The sequence below is a fragment of the Scyliorhinus torazame genome, chromosome 7 (assembly GCF_047496885.1).
Source record: "Scyliorhinus torazame isolate Kashiwa2021f chromosome 7, sScyTor2.1, whole genome shotgun sequence".
NCBI lineage: Eukaryota > Metazoa > Chordata > Chondrichthyes > Carcharhiniformes > Scyliorhinidae > Scyliorhinus > Scyliorhinus torazame.
This window is the reverse complement of record NC_092713.1, coordinates 246,168,960-246,176,198: the sequence shown is the minus strand read 5'-3', so window position 1 is coordinate 246,176,198 and position 7,239 is coordinate 246,168,960. Positions and strand designations below refer to the sequence as shown.

General features: G+C 44.9%; 1 pseudogene; it reads right to left on the bottom strand.

Annotated features, from left to right (window-relative positions):
• Positions 1-1,858: 1,858 nt before the first annotated feature.
• Positions 1,859-3,712, bottom strand: LOC140427234 (uncharacterized; annotated as a pseudogene).
• Positions 3,713-7,239: the final 3,527 nt, after the last annotated feature.

Below are 7,239 nucleotides of genomic sequence, written 5' to 3'. Positions count from 1 at the left end.
TCGTGCATTGGTCTCGCTGTGGAGACTATCATCACTTCTTGTTCATGCAAGAACTGCGCTCTGGAGTCTTGCATTGCTTCTATCGTGGAGTCTGTCCACGTGCTCGCTGTGGAGGCTTGTGTCACTTGAGTCACGTCTTGTTCATGCAAGGACTGCGCTGTGGAGTCTTGCATTGCTTCTGTCGTGGAGTCTGTCCACGAGCTCGCTGTAGAGGCTTGTGCCACTGGAGTCACTTCTAGTGTGGAGACTTTAATCGCTTTCTGTGTAGAGACTGGGACCCTTTGTGGTGCGTGGACCACTCTCTGTGTGGAGTCGGGGACCCTTCGCGGTGTGTGGACTACTCTCTGTGTGGGAGCAGGCCGCTCTCTGTGGGCTTGTACCGCTCTTGTCTCTTGGTGTCAGGCCACAGCTTAATCCTGCACTCTCGAGTCGGGATGTCATATGTGCTGGGCTGAAGATCCTCAAATCCGAAGAACACATCCGCGTCTGTGTCGGATTCTTCACTGTAGAACACATCTCGTTGCAGTTCGGACTTGGTACTGGGGTCGCTATCTCCAATGATGAAATCATCGTCTGAGTCATAGTCTTCTAGGACCATATCATCCTGTTTTGTGTTGGAGCTGGCATTGGGCTCGTGATGTCCAAAGAAGAATTCAAGGTCTGAGTCATAGTCTTCAAGGACTGTATCATCTCTTTGGGCAGTGCTAACTGCATGTTGCAGGGTTCTGCGGAGGTTACTTTCAGCTACTGGTCAAATTTCAGGCATTGTGCTGTCGTTCCAGGTGAAAGAATCTGGTTTTGAGGCTTAAATTTTTTATTTCTTGTACTGGGACATTTCCCCTTTAAGTGGGCATGGTCCGGGCCCTCTGATGTCATGACGCTTGTGACGTCGAGTGTAGGAATGGATTGTGCATGCGCAGATTGTTGTTCCTTTACTTTGCGCATTTCTCTCAACTGCGCATCTGTGGTACCTCTTCCAAGATGGCCGCCAATCAAAATTGTCGTTCGTTGCTCCGGTACATCGGCCTTGTGGTAAATATTGGCGCCTCTCTTACCGTTTTCTGTTGGTTTGTTTGTGTTTTCCTCGCAGTATTGTTCGAATTTGTCCAGGACTGCCTGGAAGTCGCTCCTGTTTTGCCCTTTGGAGAACTTGAATGTTTTGAAGATTTCTTCTGCTCTGGCACCCGCGATGGTGAGCAGAAGGTCTGTCTTTTCAGCATCGGCCACATCTTGTAGGTCGGCTGCTACCAGGAAGATCTCAAACCTTTGCCTGAATGCATGCCAGTTTGCACTGAGATTGCCATGGCACGTGAGCCGCTGTGGAACCGGAATCTCGATCATCTTGCCTGCGTGTTGTTGCTGGTTGTCACTGTTTGCTGAGTTGTAACTATATGGATTTAAACAGTTACTCACTGGTACCATGTTTTGTTATGCTCTTGACGTAGCATAAGCTGCTTCCTTGATGTGCACTCTGACAAAGGAAGGTTCAGACTTGGAGATAGCTTTAACACGTTTATTAAACTGTTAACGATTCTCCTACTTGGATTTGACTCTACTGTTAATCCTTCTATAGCTACTCAGACTGACGAACCAGTCTGCTACAATCCACGTGGTGAGTGTGATGTTCAATCAATGCTGTGCCTGTACTCACTGAGTGTCTCCACTGGAAAGAGACTGAGCATGTGTGATGTGTCCTTTTATATGGGTTGGTGTAATGCCCTCCTGTGGTAGTGTCATCTCTATGTGTATCTTGAATGCCCATTGGTCGTGTCCCATCTTACTGACTTATTGGTTGACTGCCTGTGTGTCATGTCTCTGGTGTTCCCTCTAGTGTCTAGCTAGGTGTAGTGTATGTACACTAACCCTTTGTATACTTGCAGTGAAGTATATCACCACAAGACGTATGTGGCTTTATTGGTTCAGAGTTTCCTCCGTCTACATCATGATTAATTAACGTAATGCACACTGGTGTGCGTCTGCACATCTGTCTATATTTTCTCAGTATCTTTATTAGACCTTCTCTTTGTCCTTCTCCTGCTGATAGGTTTGCATCTCTCATTCTAGAACTCCCTCTAATATCTTCAAACAGTGCCTTGTTTTCACTCTCTACTTCAAAATCAAAGACAACGTGCTTCCATTTGTCAGGTCTCTGGACTGTCCAAATTAGAGAGGACCCCCTGAACGATTTTCTTCTGCATTTCTGTCTCTTTCTGTCTCTAGTGTAATGCAGCCAATCTTTCCAGATTTTTAAATAAATGTTCATCCAAATTTCGAGGATCTTCTGCATTCAAACTACAAGTAGCATTGTCAACACGGAGGAAAATATTTGGTTAATTTTTAAGCAATAAACACATTTCATTCCCTCCAACTTTGCATTCTCGCTTTTCCTTCACATGATTACTTTAAGCGACAAGTAATGCTGAGGGTTCAATCTTCGCATGGTTGGTTGGCTTTATATGCACCATTCTTTGTTTTACAGCTTTTACCTCTTCATCGGAGTCTTTGTAATTACACCTTTTACCTCCATTTAGTAATACAGATTGAAATAGTTTGTGCTTTCCAGACTTCAACTTTTCTTCTTTACTTACAGATATACAAAGGTGAAGCCTGTGGCTAGGAGTGTCCATGGTGGATGTGCTGAATTGAAGAGACATTGTTCCTTTAAATGGTGGTGGCTTGCAATTACTTTTCACATCATTATAAGAATCAGAGGATAGCACATTGTTGGTTCCATGACCTTTTTGTTTTTTGTTAACAGATGTGGCTGCAGAATCACTGCATGATTGTTCATCGTAAGAAGTCTTACAACACCAGGTTAAAGTCCAACATGTTTGTTTCAAACACTATCTTTCGGAGCACTGCTCCTTCCTCAGGTGCTCCTTCCTCAGATTCACCTGAAGAAGGAGCAGTGCTCCGAAAGCTAGTGTTTGAAACAAACCTGTTGGACTTTAACCTGGTGTTGTAAGACTTCGTACTGTGCTCACCCCAGTCCAATGCCGCATCTCCACATCATGATTCTTCATCAGCCTTCCTCTTCATTTGCAAAAGAAATTGGCCACTAATTTTTTTAACTCCTTTGCTATTTGATTCCTTTACTTTGAACAGGCACAAAATGTATTTTCATGGATGTGGGTTAATCAGCTGTTTGCTCGGTGTCATTTCACAGCCATTGCTGACCTCATCATGAATAGTTGATGCCTGCTACTATGAAGAATTTTCTTCAAGACAGGCATGCTCTGGGAAATATTTGCACCTGAAGTGGATGGCAATGGGTCTACTGCAAGAGACTGTAACAAGTTACTTTTAGGAAAGTCCAATTCCCTTTCTTCTTCTGATTTGCTGTCCTTTTCCTAAGCTTTGGAAGAATTACTTGCCATCTGTTCAAGATCAGTTAGTGACAGGTCCATTCGGTAGCAGTTGTTAATCAGAATCCAAATCGGATTCAGAACTCTCATCTGAATCTTCATCTAACCTGTTATTACTATTAGATTTGGATCCCTCTTTCTTAGGATCACCTTCAGTTCTCAGAATCTGTTTTTTTACTAGATTTAATTTTTGACAAACTTCTGTGAGGAGTCATTCTCGGAGAGATAATTTCATCAGCATCAGCAGAATCAGATTCACTACCATTGTCATCTGGTGTGTGGTTAATATCTTTCAGCATTTCTTTCTTTGAGTCATTTAATGCCCAAAGTCTTTTCCTAATTCCTAATTACCTAATTACCCTACAATTGATATCTCATCTGCTAACTGCAGTACTTCCCTCAGACTCTCTGTAATCATGGGTGAAGCTACAACCTTCGTTCCTGCCAAATCATTCCCCAAAAGTAAGTCCACTCCATCCACTGGTAACTTCTTAATCACTCTGACTACTACTAGACCTGACACTAACTCATACTCCAATTGTACTTTATACAATTGAACTGGGATATAATCTCCACTTATCCCCTTCACTCATACCTTAGCTTTCAGTGAACTCTCCGGAGGGGAAACCAAGTCACTTTCTAGTAAGGGATTTTGAGTAGCACCTAGGTCCCTTAAAATAGTTCTTGGTTTGGCTACCTCAGTTTATATATTTTTATTTAAAACATTTCTCAATAACAGCATGACATCAACATCAAGCAGCCCAAAAAGCAGCTCATACATATCACAGGTTCATGATGATAACATATCATAAAACAAAACCAAAGAAACACACAGCCTACCTTATAACTCTCAACAGCCCAACAAAAATAACCTACCCACAACAACAATAATAACCGCCCTCTCCCACTTCTAACTGCTGATGGTGACTAATTCTTTAAAGTATGAGATGAATGGCTACCACCTCAGATAGAACCCCTCCACCGATCCTCTAAATATGTACTTGACCTTTTCACCAGGCCGAAGCACGAGGTGAAGTGGAAGATCTCCATCCCACCAGAACCCGAGTTTGGGCTATCAGCGAGGCAAAGGCAAGAATACTCACCTTCAGCCTGTTCTGCTGCCCCAGCAAGTCCGGCACCCCGAAAATAGCCACCGACAGACAAAGCTCCAGATCAATGGTAAGAATTACTGACATGGTGCTAAAGAAGGAGACACAAAAGCTTACCATCCTTAGGCATGACCAGGACATGTGCATGTGATTAGTGGGTGTGGTAGTCTGTATTAGGGGTGATCTGTTATGTTGCAGGTGTAACATAAGTGGCTTCCTTGTGGTGCACTTGACAAAGGAAGGTTCAGACGTGGAGATAACCTTAACACGTTTATTAAACTATTTACACTTCTATTACTCAGGTTCGGCACTGCTGCTAATCCTACTATAGCTACCCAGACTGACTAACCAGTTGCTGCAATCCACGTGGTGGGTGTAATATTGAATCTACCCTGTGTCTGTACTCACTGACTGTCTCCACTGGAAAGAGGCAGATCATGTGTGTGATGTCCTTTATATATGGGTTGGTGTAATGCCCCCATGTGGTCGTGTCACCTCCGTGTGTATCGTGAATGTCCATTGGTCGTGTCCCATCTACCTGATCCATTGGTTGAGTGTGTGTGTGTGATGTCTTTGGTGCTCCCTCTAGTGTCTAGCTAGCCTACATGTATTTGCATTGATGCACATCACCACAAGGGGTATTACGGTACCTAGGTTGAGGCTGTAAGATCATTGGTGTGGGAGGTACCTGAGACAGGAAGATTATTGGTGAAGCCTGCTTGCTGGTTCCGCCCAGTAAGGCGGAGTATAAGAGTCTGGGTCTCCCTAGAAGCTTCATTCTGTACCTGCGCTGCTGGGCGAAACATCTAGTCCAATAAAGCCTTCAATTGTCAGCCAATCACGCTTCTGGAGGTATTGATCGAGCATCAATGTATTGGACTAGATTTTAAGAATGGAGCTCCGAATCAAGCCGGAGTGTCTGCAACTCAGCCCCCACGCGGCAAACTCAGTGGCAACCTTCAAACACTGGCTGGCGTGCTTCAAAGGGTACCTCAGGATGGCCACGACAAGCATCAGTGGGTCCATGAGAGCACCACTCACACCTGTCCTCCACTTCATCCAATAATCCACTCATCCTAACCTTAGTTAGGTGACCCAATATACCCTTTAAACTGAATCAGGCTGAACCACGTGCGGGAGGAGGTGGCATTCACCTTATGAGGGACCTCACTCCACACATCCTCATCCCAAATGGGTCCTAGCTCCTCCTCCCACTTCACCCACATCTGCTTCAGTGGAAAAGCTTCCATTGATATGATCTGCCCATAAATATTTGAAAATCTCCTGCCTCTCCCCACCAGACCATGCCAACAATAGAATTCTCCCCAGCAGAGAGGGTTGTGGCACTAAGGGAAATGTAGGACAAGTCTTACAGATAAAATCAAATAACTGGTAATATCGGAACAGGTGTGCCAATTGTAACTTCAGCGAGAACTCCTACCTACTAGCAAACTGTCCCGCCATGAACAGCTCCCTAAAGCACTCGAAGCTCTTTCCTTCTCACAACTTAAACGTTGTATCCAACCCAATGGCACAAACAAATGGTTACCGCATATGGGGGCCAGCAATTACTTGACACTCAGCTTGTAATGCTGCCTAAACTGCCATATATCCACAACATAGAGATCACCACCAGGTTCGAGGAATACCTTGCTGTGGAGAACGGGAGCAAAGCCGTAACCAAAGCTGGTAAACTCGAACCCTTACACAAACTCGCCTCCATTCCCCCCTTATGAAATCTGACTCCCGCAGCCACCCAAACACCTTCTCAACATTGGCCACCCAATAATAAAGGAAAAAAATTGGATAACGACAGGCCCCCAGATTGCCGGTTCCTCTGAAGGTACACCCTACAAATTCTTGGTAATTTACACGTCCAATTAAAAGAAGTCACCAACTTGTTCACCTTGGAAAAACAACCTTATTAAGGAAAATGGGGAGGGATTGGAAAATAAATAAAAATCTTGGCAGAATATTCATCTTATTCGTCTGGACCCTGCCCGCCAAGGACAGCGGAAGGTTATCCCAGCTCTGTAAATTGAACCTCACCCTGCTCACCAGACTTGTATAGTTTAACCCAGTCATTTTCAAATCCAGGGTCGCGACCTGTGGGTGGAGGATCGCAGGGCCATGCATCACAGGGTTCCCGATCGTGCGGCCATGCATCGTGGCATTCCCGATTGTGGGAAATAATGCCCAACGGCACGGCTGTCTTTTAAAATGCCGGTTGCGATCAGCTTTCGGGATGCCAGCCATTCTATGCATGCGTGCCCTTTCAGCAGTGTGCAGTCCCGGAGCCCAGCGGGGCAGAACGCCTCCTCCTGACGTCAGCACGTTGACCCAGGAGCAGATTATTTTTTAATGGCTGGAGTCTACCTGCCTGGAGCAGCAGCAGAGAGCAGATCATGCGTGCCATATGCAGATGTCACGTGTTATGGGCGCGAGAGATATTCTGCCATTTTGTAGCTGCCAGCATTGCTGGTGTGAATGCCAGGGTCGCTAGTGAACAACCCAGGAAGAAGCTGAAAACAGGAACATACTTCAGGTATGTTTTATTAATCAAATCAGGATTCCAAGTTCATATGTGTTATGTGCAGGGAAGCACTGTCAAATTAAAGTTTAAAACCCTCAAAACGTCAAAGACATTTGAAAACTAAGAATGGCGAGTTCAAGGACAAACCTCTTGATATTTTTAAACGGATGCAGTGAGACCTTAAATCAACAGTGGTATGGTGGTTAGCACAATTGCTTCACAGCTCCAGGGT